Below are 16772 nucleotides of genomic sequence, written 5' to 3' on the forward strand. Positions count from 1 at the left end.
GTTGCACGGGAGAATGTGAAAAGTGTTCATATGTAGTAAAAACCTGAGAAATCCGTCCGTTTTCGTCATTTGTTATCGAATCGACTTAAAGCCAGATCGTCACATTGGCCGCTCTTCTCCCTGAAACGGTTGTACTTATCCTCTGCAAAGCTATGTCGCGTGCTGCGGTATGCGGAGACAATAAAATCACCATAGTAGAACACAGATGAAGCTTCTAAGTCGATGTAATAGCCAGTAAGAAGTAGTACAATTCAAGTTTTAGGTATCGATTATTGACTTCTTAGATGGATTTGGTGCCTTGGACATGAGCTAGGAAGTTAAGATTCTGCATGAAAGGAGGACTAGCAGCCGAGTTGCACGGGACAATATGAAAAGTGTTCATATGTAGTAAAAAAATGAGAAATCCGTCCGTTTTCGTCATTTGTTATCGAATCGACTTAAAGCCAGATCGTCACATTGGCTGCTCTTCTCTCTGAAACGGTTGTACTTATCGTCTGGAAAGCTTTGTCGCGTGCTGCGGTATGCGGAGACACTAAAAGCACCATAGTAGATGACAGATGAAGCTTCTAAGATGATGTAATAGCCAGTAAGAAGTAGTACAATTCAAGTTTTAGGTATCGATTATTGACTTTTTAGCTGGCTTTGGTGCCTTGGACATGAGCTAGGACCTTAAGATTCTGCATGAAAGGAGGACTAGCAGCCGCGTTGGATAGGAGAATGTGAAAAGTGTTCATATGTAGTAAAAACCTGAGAAATCCGTCCGTTTTCGTCATTTGTTATCGAATCGACTTAAAGCCAGATCGTCACATTGGCCGCTCTTCTCTCTGAAACGGCTGTACTTATCGTCTGCAAAGCTATGTCGCGTGCTGCGGTATGCGGAGACAATAAAATCACCATAGTAGAACACAGATGAAGCTTCTAAGTCGATGTAATAGCCAGTAAGAAGTAGTACAATTCAAGTTTTAGGTATCGATTATTGATTTCTTAGATGGATTTGGTGCCTTGGACATGAGCTAGGATGTTAAGATTATGCATGAAAGGAGGACTAGCAGCCGAGTTGCACGGGACAATATGAAAAGTGTTCATATGTAGTAAAAACCTGAGAAATCCGTCCGTTTTCGTCATTTGTTATCGAATCGCCTTAAAGATAGATCGTCACTTGGCCGCTCTTCTCTCTGAAACGGCTGTACTTATCGTCTGCAAAGCTATGTCGCGTGCTGCGGTATGCGGAGACACTAAAAGCACCATACTAGAACACAGATGAAGCTTCTAAGTTGATGTAATAGCCAGTAAGAAGTAGTACAATTCAAGTTTTAGGTATCGATTATTGACTTTTTAGCTGGCTTAGGTGCCTTGGACATGAGCTAGGACCTTAAGATTCTGCATGAAAGGAGGACTAGCAGCCGCGTTGGATAGGAGAATGTGAAAATCGTTCATATGTAGTAAAAACCTGAGAAATCCGTCCGTTTTCGTCATTTGTTATCGAATCGACTTAAAGCCAGATCGTCGCATTGGCTGCTCTTCTCTCTGAAACGGTTGTACTTATCGTCTGGAAAGCTTTGTCGCGTGCTGCGGTATGCGGAGACACTAAAAGCACCATAGTAGATGACAGATGAAGCTTCTAAGATGATGTAATAGCCAGTAAGAAGTAGTACAATTCAAGTTTTAGGTATCGATTATTGACTTTTTAGCTGGCTTTGGTGCCTTGGACATGAGCTAGGACCTTAAGATTCTGCATGAAAGGAGGACTAGCAGCCGCGTTGGATAGGAGAATGTGAAAAGTGTTCATATGTAGTAAAAACCTGAGAACTCCGTCCGTTTTCGTCATTTGTTATCGAATCGACTTAAAGCCAGATCGTCACATTGGCCGCTCTTCTCTCTGAAACTGTTGTACTTATCGTCTGCAAAGCTTTGTCGCGTGCTGCGGTATACGGAGACACTAAAAGCACCATAGTAGAACACAGATGAAGCTTCTATGATGATGTAATATCCAGTAAGAAGTAGTACAATTCAAGTTTTAGGTATCGATTATTGACTTTTTAGCTGGCTTTGGTGCCTTGGACATGAGCTAGGACCTTAAGATTCTGCATGAAAGGAGGACTAGCAGCCGCGTTGGATGGGAGAATGTGAAAAGTGTTCATATGTAGTAAAAACCTGAGAAATCCGTCCGTTTTCGTCATTTGTTATCGAATCGACTTAAAGCCAGATCGTCACATTGGCCGCTCTTCTCTCTGAAACGGTTGTACTTATCGCCTGCAAAGCTATGTCGCGTGATGCGGTATGCGGAGACACTAAAAGCACCATAGTAGAACACAGATGAAGCTTCTAAGTTGATGTAATAGCCAGTAAGAAGTAGTACAATTCAAGTTTTAGGTATCGATTATTGCTTTTTAGCTGGCTTTGGTGCCTTGGACATGAGCTAGGACCTTAAGAATCTGCATGAAAGGAGGACTAGCAGCCGAGTTGCACGGGAGAATGTGAAAAGTATTCATATGTAGTAAAAACCTGAGAAATCCGTCCGTTTTCGTCATTTGTTATCGAATCGACTTAAAGCCAGATCGTCACATTGGCCGCTCTTCTCTCTGAAACGGTTGTACTTATCGTCTTCAAAGCTATGTCGCGTGCTGCGATATGCGGAGACACTAAAAGCACCATAGTAGAACACAGATGAAGCTTCTAAGTTGATGTAATAGCCAGTAAGAAGTAGTACAATTCAAGTTTTAGGTATCGATTATTGATTTTTTAGCTGGCTTTGGTGCCTTGGACACGAGCTAGGACCTTAAGATTCTGCATCAAATGGCGGACTAGCAGCCGAGTTGCACGGGAGAATGTGAAAAGTGTTCATATGTAGTAAAAACCTGAGAAATCCGTCCGTTTTCGTCATTTGTTATCGAATCGACTTAAAGCCAGATCGTCACATTGGCTGCTCTTCTCTCTGAAACGGTTGTACTTATCGTCTGGAAAGCTTTGTCGCGTGCTGCGGTATGCGGAGTCACTAAAAGCACCATATTAGAACACAGAAGAAGCTTCTAAGATGATGTAATAGCCAGTAAGAAGTAGTACAATTCAAGTTTTAGGTATCGATTATTGACTTCTTAGCTGGCTTTGGTGCCTTGGACATGAGCTAGGACCTTAAGATTCTGCATGAAAGGAGGACTAGCAGCCGAGTTGCACGGGAGAATGTGAAAAGTGTTCATATGTAGTAAAAACCTGAGAAATCCGTCCGTTTTCGTCATTTGTTATTGAATCGACTTAAAGCCAGATCGTCACATTGGCCGCTCTTCTCTCTGAAACGGTTCTACTTATCGTCTGCAAAGCTATGTCGCGTGCTGCGGTATGCGGAGACACTAAAAGCACCATAGTAGAAGACAGATGAAGCTTCTAAGTTGATGTAATAGCCAGTAAGAAGTAGTACAATTCAAGTTTTAGGTACTGATTATTTACTTTTTAGCTGGCGTTGGTGCCTTGGACATGAGCTAGGACCTTAAGATTCTGCATGAAAGGAGGACTAGCAGCCGAGTTGCACGGGAGAATGTGAAAAGTGTTCATATGTAGTAAAAACCTGAGAAATCCGTCCGTTTTCGTCATTTGTTATCGAATCGACTTAAAGCCAGATCGTCACATTGGCCGCTCTTCTCCCTGAAACGGTTGTACTTATCCTCTGCAAAGCTATGTCGCGTGCTGCGGTATGCGGAGACAATAAAATCACCATAGTAGAACACAGATGAAGCTTCTAAGTCGATGTAATAGCCAGTAAGAAGTAGTACAATTCAAGTTTTAGGTATCGATTATTGACTTCTTAGATGGATTTGGTGCCTTGGACATGAGCTACGACCTTAAGATTCTGCATCAAAAGGAGGACTAGCAGCCGAGTTGCACGGGACAATGTGAAAAGTGTTCATATGTAGTAAAAACCTGAGAAATCCGTCCGTTTTCGTCATTTGTTATGGAATCGACTTAAAGCCAGATCGTCACATTGGCCGCTCTTCTCTCTGAAACGGTTGTACTTATCGTCTGCAAAGCTATGTCGCGTGCTGCGGTATGCGGAGACTCTAAAAGCACCATAGTAGAACACAGATGAAGCTTCTAAGTTGATGTAATAGCCAGTAAGAAGTAGTACAATTCAAGTTTTAGGTACTGATTATTTACTTTTTAGCTGGCTTTGGAGCCTTGGACATGAGCTAGGACCTTAAGATTCTGCATGAAAGGAGGACTAGCAGCCGCGTTGCACGGGAGAATGTGAAATGTGTTCATATGTAGTAAAAACCTGAGAAATCCGTCCGTTTTCGTCATTTGTTATCGAATCGACTTAAAGCCCGATCGTCACATTGGCCGCTCTTCTCTCTGAAACGGTTGTACTTATCGCCTGCAAAGCTATGTCGCGTGATGCGGTATGCGGAGACACTAAAAGCACCATAGTAGAACACAGATGAAGCTTCTAAGTTGATGTAATAGCCAGTAAGAAGTAGTACAATTCAAGTTTTAGGTATCGATTATTGACTTCTTAGCAGGCCTTGGTGCCTTGGACATGAGCTAGGACCTTAAGATACTGCATGAAAGGAGGACTAGCAGCCGAGTTGCACGGGACAATATGAAAAGTGTTCATATGTAGTAAAAACCTGAGAAATCCGTCCGTTTTCGTCATTTGTTATCGAATCGCCTTAAAGCCAGATCGTCACTTGGCCGCTCTTCTCTCTGAAACGGCTGTACTTATCGTCTGCAAAGCTATGTCGCGTGCTGCGGTATGCGGAGACACTAAAAGCACCATAGTAGAACACAGTTGAAGCTTCTAAGTTGATGTAATAGCCAGTAAGAAGTAGTACAATTCAAGTTTTAGGTATCGATTATTGTTTTTTTAGCTGGCTTTGGTGCCTTGGACATGAGCTACGACCTTAAGATTCTGCATCAAAAGGAGGACTAGCAGCCGAGTTGCTCGGGACAATGTGAAAAGTGTTCATATGTAGTAAAAACCTGAGAAATCCGTCCGTTTTCGTCATTTGTTATCGAATCGACTTAAAGCCAGATCGTCACATTGGCCGCTCTTCTCTCTGAAACGGTTGTACTTATCGTCTGCAAAGCTATGTCGCGTGCTGCGGTATGCGGAGACTCTAAAAGCACCATAGTAGAACACAGATGAAGCTTCTAAGTTGATGTAATAGCCAGTAAGAAAAAGTACAATTCAAGTTTTAGGTATCGATTATTGACTTTTTAGCTGGCTTTGATGCCTTGGACATGAGCTAGGACCTTAAGAATCTGCATGAAAGGAGGACTAGCAGCCGAGTTGCACGGGAGAATGTGAAAAGTGTTCATATGTAGTAAAAACCTGAGAAATCCGTCCGTTTTCGTCATTTGTTATCGAATCGCCTTAAAGCCAGATCGTCACATTGGCCGCTCTTCTCTCTGAAACGGTTGTACTTATCGTCTGCAAAGCTATGTCGCGTGCTGCGGTATGCGGAGACTCTAAAAGCACCATAGTAGAACACAGATGAAGCTTCTAAGTTGATGTAATAGCCAGTAAGAAGTAGTACAATTCAAGTTTTAGGTACTGATTATTTACTTTTTAGCTGGCTTTGGAGCCTTGGACATGAGCTAGGACCTTAAGATTCTGCATGAAAGGAGGACTAGCAGCCGCGTTGCACGGGAGAATGTGAAATGTGTTCATATGTAGTAAAAACCTGAGAAATCCGTCCGTTTTCGTCATTTGTTATCGAATCGACTTAAAGCCCGATCGTCACATTGGCCGCTCTTCTCTCTGAAACGGTTGTACTTATCGCCTGCAAAGCTATGTCGCGTGATGCGGTATGCGGAGACACTAAAAGCACCATAGTAGAACACAGATGAAGCTTCTAAGTTGATGTAATAGCCAGTAAGAAGTAGTACAATTCAAGTTTTAGTTATCGATTATTGACTTTTTAGCTGGCTTTGGTGCCTTGGACATGAGCTAGGACCTTAAGATTCTGCATGAAAGAAGGACTAGCGGCCGCGTTGTACGGGAGAATGTGAAATGTGTTCATATGTAGTAAAATCCTGAGAAATACGTCCGTTTTCGTCATTTGTTATCGAATCGACTTAAAGCCAGATCGTCACATTGGCTGCTCTTCCCTCTGAAACGGTTGTACTTATCGTCTGGAAAGCTTTGTCGCGTGCTGCGGTATGCGGAGACACTGAAAGCACCATAGTAGAACACAGATGAAGCTTCTAAGATGATGTAATAGCCAGTAAGAAGTAGTACAATTCAAGTTTTAGGTACCGATTATTGACTTTTTAGCTGGCTTTGGTGCCTTGGACATGAGCTAGGACCTTAAGATTCTGCATTAAAGGAGGACTAGCAGCCGCGTTGCACGGGAGAATGTGAAATGTGTTCATATGTAGTAGAAACCTGAGAAATCCGTCCGTTTTCGTCATTTGTTATCGAATTGACTTAAAGCCCGATCGTCACATTGGCCGCTCTTCTCTCTGAAACGGTTGTACTTATCGTCTGCAAAGGTATATCGCGTGCTGCGGTATGCGGAGACAATAAAATCACCAATGTAGAATACAGATGAAGCTTCTAAGTTGATGTAATAGCCAGTAAGAAGTAGTACAATTCAAGTTTTAGGTATCGATTATTGACTTCTTAGCTGGCCTTGGTGCCTTGGACATGAGCTAGGACCTTAAGATACTGCATGAAAGGAGGACTAGCAGCCGAGTTGCACGGGACAATATGAAAAGTGTTCATATGTAGTAAAAACCTGAGAAATCCGTCCGTTTTCGTCATTTGTTATCGAATCGCCTTAAAGCCAGATCGTCACTTGTCCGCTCTTCTCTCTGAAACGGCTGTACTTATCGTCTGCAAAGCTATGTCGCGTGCTGCGGTATGCGGAGACACTAAAAGCACCATAGTAGAACACAGTTGAAGCTTCTAAGTTGATGTAATAGCCAGTAAGAAGTAGTAAAATTCAAGTTTTAGGTATCGATTATTGTTTTTTTAGCTGGCTTTGGTGCCTTGGACATGAGCTACGACCTTAAGATTCTGCATCAAAAGGAGGACTAGCAGCCGAGTTGCACGGGAGAATGTGAAAAGTGTTCATATGTAGTAAAAACCTGAGAAATCCGTCCGTTTTCGTCATTTGTTATCGAATCGACTTAAAGCCAGATCGTCACATTGGCCGCTCTTCTCTCTGAAACGGTTGTACTTATCGTCTGCAAAGCTATGTCGCGTGCTGCGGTATGCGGAGACTCTAAAAGCACCATAGTAGAACACAGATGAAGCTTCTAAGTTGATGTAATAGCCAGTAAGAAAAAGTACAATTCAAGTTTTAGGTATCGATTATTGACTTTTTAGCTGGCTTTGATGCCTTGGACATGAGCTAGGACCTTAAGAATCTGCATGAAAGGAGGACTAGCAGCCGAGTTGCACGGGAGAATGTGAAAAGTGTTCATATGTAGTAAAAACCTGAGAAATCCGTCCGTTTTCGTCATTTGTTATCGAATCGACTTAAAGCCAGATCGTCACATTGGCCGCTCTTCTCTCTGAAACGGTTGTACTTATCGTCTGCAAAGCTATGTCGCGTGCTGCGGTATGCGGAGACTCTAAAAGCACCATAGTAGAACACAGATGAAGCTTCTAAGTTGATGTAATAGCCAGTAAGAAGTAGTACAATTCAAGTTTTAGGTACTGATTATTTACTTTTTAGCTGGCTTTGGAGCCTTGGACATGAGCTAGGACCTTAAGATTCTGCATGAAAGGAGGACTAGCAGCCGCGTTGCACGGGAGAATGTGAAATGTGTTCATATGTAGTAAAAACCTGAGAAATCCGTCCGTTTTCGTCATTTGTTATCGAATCGACTTAAAGCCCGATCGTCACATTGGCCGCTCTTCTCTCTGAAACGGTTGTACTTATCGCCTGCAAAGCTATGTCGCGTGATGCGGTATGCGGAGACACTAAAAGCACCATAGTAGAACACAGATGAAGCTTCTAAGTTGATGTAATAGCCAGTAAGAAGTAGTACAATTCAAGTTTTAGTTATCGATTATTGACTTTTTAGCTGGCTTTGGTGCCTTGGACATGAGCTAGGACCTTAAGATTCTGCATGAAAGAAGGACTAGCGGCCGCGTTGTACGGGAGAATGTGAAATGTGTTCATATGTAGTAAAATCCTGAGAAATACGTCCGTTTTCGTCATTTGTTATCGAATCGACTTAAAGCCAGATCGTCACATTGGCTGCTCTTCCCTCTGAAACGGTTGTACTTATCGTCTGGAAAGCTTTGTCGCGTGCTGCGGTATGCGGAGACACTGAAAGCACCATAGTAGAACACAGATGAAGCTTCTAAGATGATGTAATAGCCAGTAAGAAGTAGTACAATTCAAGTTTTAGGTACCGATTATTGACTTTTTAGCTGGCTTTGGTGCCTTGGACATGAGCTAGGACCTTAAGATTCTGCATTAAAGGAGGACTAGCAGCCGCGTTGCACGGGAGAATGTGAAATGTGTTCATATGTAGTAGAAACCTGAGAAATCCGTCCGTTTTCGTCATTTGTTATCGAATTGACTTAAAGCCCGATCGTCACATTGGCCGCTCTTCTCTCGGAAACGGTTGTACTTATCGTCTGCAAAGGTATATCGCGTGCTGCGGTATGCGGAGACAATAAAATCACCAATGTAGAATACAGATGAAGCTTCTAAGTTGATGTAATAGCCAGTAAGAAGTAGTACAATTCAAGTTTTAGGTATCGATTATTGACTTCTTAGCTGGCCTTGGTGCCTTGGACATGAGCTAGGACCTTAAGATACTGCATGAAAGGAGGACTAGCAGCCGAGTTGCACGGGACAATATGAAAAGTGTTCATATGTAGTAAAAACCTGAGAAATCCGTCCGTTTTCGTCATTTTTCATCGAATCGCCTTAAAGCCAGATCGTCACTTGGCCGCTCTTCTCTCTGAAACGGCTGTACTTATCGTCTGCAAAGCTATGTCGCGTGCTGCGGTATGCGGAGACAGTAAAAGCACTATAGTAGAACACAGATGAAGCTTCTTAGATGATGTAATAGCCAGTAAGAAGTAGTACAATTCAAGTTTTAGGTATCGATTATTGACTTTTTAGCTGGCTTTGGTGCCTTGGACATGAGCTAGGACCTTAAGATTCTGCATGAAAGGAGGACTAGCAGCCGAGTTGCACGGGAGAATGTGAAAAGTGTTCATATGTAGTAAAAACCTGAGAAATCCGTCCGTTTTCGTCATTTGTTATTGAATCGACTTAAAGCCAGATCGTCACATTGGCCGCTCTTCTCTCTGAAACGGTTCTACTTATCGTCTGCAAAGCTATGTCGCGTGCTGCGGTATGCGGAGACACTAAAAGCACCATAGTAGAAGACAGATAAAGCTTCTAAGTTAATGTAATAGCCAGTAAGAAGTAGTACAACTCAAGTTTTAGGTACTGATTATTTACTTTTTAGCTGGCGTTGGTGCCTTGGACATGAGCTAGGACCTTAAGATTCTGCATGAAAGGAGGACTAGCAGCCGAGTTGCACGGGAGAATGTGAAAAGTGTTCATATGTAGTAAAAACCTGAGAATTCCGTCCGTTTTCGTCATTTGTTATCGAATCGACTTAAAGCCAGATCGTCACATTGGCCCCTCTTTTCTCTGAAACGGTTGTACTTATCGTCTGCAAAGGTATGTCGCGTACTGCGGTGTGCGGAGACACTAAAAGAACCATGGTAGAACACAGATGAAGCTTCTAAGTTGATGTAATAGCCAGTAAGAAGTAGTACAATTCAAGTTTTAGGTATCGATTATTGACTTTTTAGCTGGCTTTGGTGCCTTGGACATGAGCTAGGACCTTAAGATTCTGCATTAAAGGAGGATTAGCAGCCGCGTTGCACGGGAGAATGTGAAATGTGTTCATATGTAGTAGAAACCTGAGAAATCCGTCCGTTTTCGTCATTTGTTATCGAATCGACTTAAAGCCCGATCGTCACATTGGCCGCTCTTCTCTCTGAAACGGTTGTACTTATCGTCTGCAAAGCTATGTCGCGTGCTGCGGTATGCGGAGACAATAAAATCACCATAGTAGAACACAGATGAAGCTTCTAAGTCGATGTAATAGCCAGTAAGAAGTAGTACAATTCAAGTTTTAGGTACTGATTATTGACTTTTTAGCTGGCTTTGGTGCCTTGGACATGAGCTAGGACCTTAAGATTCTGCATGAAAGGAGGACTAGCAGCCGAGTTGCATGGGAGAATGTGAAAAGTGTTCATATGTAGTAAAAACCTGAGAAATCCGTCCGTTTTCGTCATTTGTTATCAAATCGACTTAAAGCCAGGTCGTCACATTGGCCGCTCTTCTCTCTGAAACGGTTGTACTTATCGTCTGCAAAGCTATGTCGCGTGCTGCGGTATGCGGAGACACTAAAAGCACCATAGTAGAACACAGATGAAGCTTCTATGATGATGTAATAGCCAGTAAGAAGTAGTACAATTCAAGTTTTAGGTATCGATTATTGACTTTTTAGCTGGCTTTGGTGCCTTGGACATGAGCTAGGACCTTAAGATTCTGCATGAAAGGAGGACTAGCACCCGCGTTGGATAGGAGAATGTGAAAAGTGTTCATATGTAGTAAAAACCTGAGAAATCCGTCCGTTTTCGTCATTTGTTATCGAATCGACTTAAAGCCAGATCGTCACATTGGCTGCTCTTCTCTCTGAAACGGTTGTACTTATCGTCTGGAAAGCTTTGTCGCGTGCTGCGGTATGCGGAGACTCTAAAAGCACCATAGCAGAACACAGATGAAGCTTCTAAGTTGATGTAATAGCCAGTAAGAAGTAGTACAATTCAAGTTTTATGTATCGATTATTGACTTTTTAGCTGGCTTTGGTGCCTTGGACATGAGCTAGGACCTTAAGATTCTGCATGAAAGGAGGACTAGCAGCCGAGTTGCAGGGGAGAATGTGAAAAGTGTTCATATGTAGTAAAAACCTGAGAAATCCGTCCGTTTTCGTCATTTGTTATCGAATCGACTTAAAGCCAGATCGTCACATTGGCCGCTCTTCTCTCTGAAACTGTTCTACTTATCGTCTGCAAAGCTATGTCGCGTGCTGCAGTATGCGGAGACACTAAAAGCACCATAGTAGAACACAGATGAAGCTTCTAAGTTGATGTAATAGCCAGTAAGAAGTAGTACAATTCAAGTTTTAGGTACTGATTATTTACTTTATCTGGCTTTGGTGCCTTGGACATGAGCTAGGACCTTAAGATTCTGCATGAAAGGAGGACTAGCAGCCGAGTTGCACGGGAGAATGTGAAAAGTGTTCATATGTAGTAAAAACCTGAGAAATCCGTCCGTTTTCGTCATTTGTTATCGAATCGACTTAAAGCCAGATCGTCACATTGGCCGCTCTTCTCTCTGAAACGGCTGTACTTATCGTCTGCAAAGCTATGTCGCGTGCTGCGGTATGCGGAGACAATAAAATCACCATAGTAGAACACAGATGAAGCTTCTAAGTCGATGTAATAGCCAGTAAGAAGTAGTACAATTCAAGTTTTAGGTATCGATTATTGATTTCTTAGATGTATTTGGTGCCTTGGACATGAGCTAGGATGTTAAGATTCTGCATGAAAGGAGGACTAGCAGCCGAGTTGCACGGGAGAATGTGAAAAGTCTTCATATGTAGTAAAAACCTGAGAAATCCGTCCGTTTTCGTCATTTGTTATCGAATCGCCTTAAAGCCAGATCGTCACTTGGCCGCTCTTCTCTCTGAAACGGCTGTACTTATCGTCTGCAAAGCTATGTCGCGTGCTGCGGTATGCGGAGACACTAAAAGCACCATACTAGAACACAGATGAAGCTTCTAAGTTGATGTAATAGCCAGTAAGAAGTAGTACAATTCAAGTTTTAGGTATCGATTATTGACTTTTTAGCTGGCTTAGGTGCCTTGGACATGAGCTAGGACCTTAAGATTCTGCATGAAAGGAGGACTAGCAGCCGCGTTGGATAGGAGAATGTGAAAATCGTTCATATGTAGTAAAAACCTGAGAAATCCGTCCGTTTTCGTCATTTGTTATCGAATCGACTTAAAGCCAGATCGTCGCATTGGCTGCTCTTCTCTCTGAAACGGTTGTACTTATCGTCTGGAAAGCTTTGTCGCGTGCTGCGGTATGCGGAGACACTAAAAGCACCATAGTAGAACACAGATGAAGCTTCTAAGATGATGTAATAGCCAGTAAGAAGTAGTACAATTCAAGTTTTAGGTATCGATTATTGACTTTTTAGCTGGCTTTGGTGCCTTGGACATGAGCTAGGACCTTAAGATTCTGCATGAAAGGAGGACTAGCAGCCGCGTTGGATAGGAGAATGTGAAAAGTGTTCATATGTAGTAAAAACCTGAGAACTCCGTCCGTTTTCGTCATTTGTTATCGAATCGACTTAAAGCCAGATCGTCACATTGGCCGCTCTTCTCTCTGAAACTGTTGTACTTATCGTCTGCAAAGCTATGTCGCGTGCTGCGGTATGCGGAGACACTAAAAGCACCATAGTAGAACACAGATGAAGCTTCTATGATGATGTAATATCCAGTAAGAAGTAGTACAATTCAAGTTTTAGGTATCGATTATTGACTTTTTAGCTGGCTTTGGTGCTTTGGACATGAGCTAGGACCTTAAGATTCTGCATGAAAGGAGGACTAGCAGCCGCGTTGGATGGGAGAATGTGAAAAGTGTTCATATGTAGTAAAAACCTGAGAAATCCGTCCGTTTTCGTCATTTGTTATCGAATCGACTTAAAGCCAGATCGTCACATTGGCCGCTCTTCTCTCTGAAACGGTTGTACTTATCGCCTGCAAAGCTATGTCGCGTGATGCGGTATGCGGAGACACTAAAAGCACCATAGTAGAACACAGATGAAGCTTCTAAGTTGATGTAATAGCCAGTAAGAAGTAGTACAATTCAAGTTTTAGGTATCGATTATTGACTTTTTAGCTGGCTTTGGTGCCTTGGACATGAGCTAGGACCTTAAGAATCTGCATGAAAGGAGGACTAGCAGCCGAGTTGCACGGGAGAATGTGAAAAGTATTCATATGTAGTAAAAACCTGAGATATCCGTCCGTTTTCGTCATTTGTTATCGAATCGACTTAAAGCCAGTTCGTCACATTGGCCGCTCTTCTCTCTGAAACGGTTGTACTTATCGTCTTCAAAGCTATGTCGCGTGCTGCGATATGCGGAGACACTAAAAGCACCATAGTAGAACACAGATGAAGCTTCTAAGTTGATGTAATAGCCAGTAAGAAGTAGTACAATTCAAGTTTTAGGTATCGATTATTGATTTTTTAGCTGGCTTTGGTGCCTTGGACACGAGCTAGGACCTTAAGAATCTGCATCAAATGGCGGACTAGCAGCCGAGTTGCACGGGAGAATGTGAAAAGTGTTCATATGTAGTAAAAACCTGAGAAATCCGTCCGTTTTCGTCATTTGTTATCGAATTGACTTAAAGCCCGATCGTCACATTGGCCGCTTTTCTCTCTGAAACGGTTGTACTTATCGTCTGCAAAGGTATATCGCGTGCTGCGGTATGCGGAGACAATAAAATCACCAATGTAGAATACAGATGAAGCTTCTAAGTTGATGTAATAGCCAGTAAGAAGTAGTACAATTCAAGTTTTAGGTATCGATTATTGACTTCTTAGCTGGCCTTGGTGCCTTGGACATGAGCTAGGACCTTAAGATACTGCATGAAAGGAGGACTAGCAGCCGAGTTGCACGGGAGAATGTGAAAAGTGTTCATATGTAGTAAAAACCTGAGAAATCCGTCCGTTTTCGTCATTTGTTATCGAATCGACTTAAAGCCAGATCGTCACATTGGCCGCTCTTCTCTCTGAAACGGTTGTACTTATCGTCTGCAACGCTATGTCGTATGCTGAGGTAGGCGGAGACACTGAAACCACCACAGTAGAACACAGATGAAACTTCTAATTTGATGTAATTGCCAGTAAGAAGTAGTACAATTCAAGTTTTAGGTATCGATTATTGACTTTTTAGCTGGCTTTGGGGCCTTGGACATGAGGTAGGACCTTAAGATTCTGCGTGAAAGGAGGACTAGCAGCCGCGTTGGATGGGAGAATGTGAATAGTGTTCATATGTAGTAAAAACCTGAGAAATCCGTCCGTTTTCGTTATTTGTTATCGAATCGACTTAAAGCCAGATCGTCACATTGGCCGCTCTTCTCTCTGAAACGGTTGTCCTTATCGCCTGCAAAGCTATGTCGCGTGATGCGGTATGCGGAGACACTAAAAGCACCATAGTAGAACACAGATGAAGCTTCTAAGTTGATGTAATAGCCAGTAAGAAGTAGTATAATTCAAGTTTTAGGTATCGATTATTGACTTTTTAGCTGGCTTTGGTGCCTTGGACATGAGCTAGGACCTTAAGATTCTGCATGAAAGGAGGACTAGCAGCCGAGTTGCACGGGAGAATGTGAAAAGTGTTCATATGTAGTAAAAACCTGAGAAATCCGTCCGTTTTCGTCATTTGTTATCGAATCGACTTAAAGCCAGATCGTCACATTGGCCGCTCTTCTCTCTGAAACGGTTGTACTTATCGTCTGCAACGCTATGTCGTATGCTGAGGTAGGCGGAGACACTGAAACCACCACAGTAGAACACAGATGAAACTTCTAATTTGATGTAATTGCCAGTAAGAAGTAGTACAATTCAAGTTTTAGGTATCGATTATTGACTTTTTAGCTGGCTTTGATGCCTTGGACATGAGCTAGGACCTTAAGAATCTGCATGAAAGGAGGACTAGCAGCCGAGTTGCAGGGAAGAATGTGAAAAGTGTTCATATGTAGTAAAAACCTGAGAAATCCGTCCGTTTTCGTCATTTGTTATCGAATCGACTTAAAGCCAGATCGTCACATTGGCCGCTCTTCTCTCTGAAACGGTTGTACTTATCGTCTGCAAAGCTATGTCGCGTGCTGCGGTATGCGGAGACTCTAAAAGCACCATAGTAGAACACAGATGAAGCTTCTAAGTTGATGTAATAGCCAGTAAGAAGTAGTTCAATTCAAGTTTTAGGTATCGATTATTGACTTTTTAGCTGGCTTTGGTGCCTTGGACATGAGCTAAGACCTTAAGATTCTGCATGAAAGGAGGACTAGCGGCCGCGTTGTACGGGAGAATGTGAAATGTGTTCATATGTAGTAAAATCCTGAGAAATCCGTCCGTTTTCGTCATTTGTTATCGAATCGACTTAAAGCCAGATCATCACATTGGCTGCTCTTCTCTCTGAAACGGTTGTACTTATCGTCTGGAAAGCTTTGTCGCGTGCTGCGGTATGCGGAGACACTGAAAGCACCATAGTAGAACACAGATGAAGCTTCTAAGATGATGTAATAGCCAGTAAGAAGTAGTTCAATTCAAGTTTTATGTATCGATTATTGACTTTTTAGCTGGCTTTGGTGCCTTGGACATGAGCTAGGACCTTAAGATTCTGCATGAAAGGAGGACTAGCAGCCGAGTTGCAGGGGAGAATGTGAAAAGTGTTCATATGTAGTAAAAACCTGAGAAATCCGTCCGTTTTCGTCATTTGTTATCGAATCGACTTAAAGCCAGATCGTCACATTGGCCGCTCTTCTCTCTGAAACGGTTCTACTTATCGTCTGCAAAGCTATGTCGCGTGCTGCGGTATGCGGAGACACTAAAAGCACCATAGTAGAACACAGATGAAGCTTCTAAGTAGATGTAATAGCCAATAAGAAGTAGCACAATTCAAGTTTTAGGTCCTGATTATTTACTTTTTAGCTGGCTTTGGTGCCTTGGACATGAGCTAGGACCTTAATATTCTGCATGAAAGGAGGACTAGCAGCCGAGTTGCACGGGAGAATGTGAAAAGTGTTCATATGTAGTAAAAACCTGAGAAATCCGTCCGTTTTCGTCATTTGTTATCGAATCGACTTAAAGGCAGATCGTCACATTGGCCGCTCTTCTCTCTGAAACGGTTGTACTTATCGTCTGCAAAGCTATGTCGCGTGCTGCGGTATGCGGAGACAATAAAATCACCATAGTAGAACACAGATGAAGCTTCTAAGTCGATGTAATAGCCAGTAAGAAGTAGTACAATTCAAGTTTTAGGTATCGATTATTGACTTCTTAGATGGATTTGGTGCCTTGGACATGAGCTAGGATGTTAAGATTCTGCGTGAAAGGAGGACTAGCAGCCGCGTTGGATGGGAGAATGTGAATAGTGTTCATATGTAGTAAAAACCTGAGAAATCCGTCCGTTTTCGTTATTTGTTATCGAATCGACTTAAAGCCAGATCGTCACATTGGCCGCTCTTCTCTCTGAAACGGTTGTCCTTATCGCCTGCAAAGCTATGTCGCGTGATGCGGTATGCGGAGACACTAAAAGCACCATAGTAGAACACAGATGAAGCTTCTAAGTTGATGTAATAGCCAGTAAGAAGTAGTATAATTCAAGTTTTAGGTATCGATTATTGACTTTTTAGCTGGCTTTGGTGCCTTGGACATGAGCTAGGACCTTAAGATTCTGCATGAAAGGAGGACTAGCAGCCGAGTTGCACGGGAGAATGTGAAAAGTGTTCATATGTAGTAAAAACCTGAGAACTCCGTCCGTTTTCGTCATTTGTTATCGAATCGACTTAAAGCCAGATCGTCACATTGGCCGCTCTTCTCTCTGAAACTGTTGTACTTATCGTCTGCAAAGCTATGTCGCGTGCTGCGGTATGCGGAGACACTAAAAGCACCATAGTAGAACACAGATGAAGCTTCTATGATGATGTAATAT

The sequence above is a fragment of the Schistocerca gregaria genome, chromosome 6 (genome assembly GCF_023897955.1).
Source record: "Schistocerca gregaria isolate iqSchGreg1 chromosome 6, iqSchGreg1.2, whole genome shotgun sequence".
Taxonomy (NCBI): Eukaryota; Metazoa; Arthropoda; class Insecta; order Orthoptera; family Acrididae; genus Schistocerca; species Schistocerca gregaria.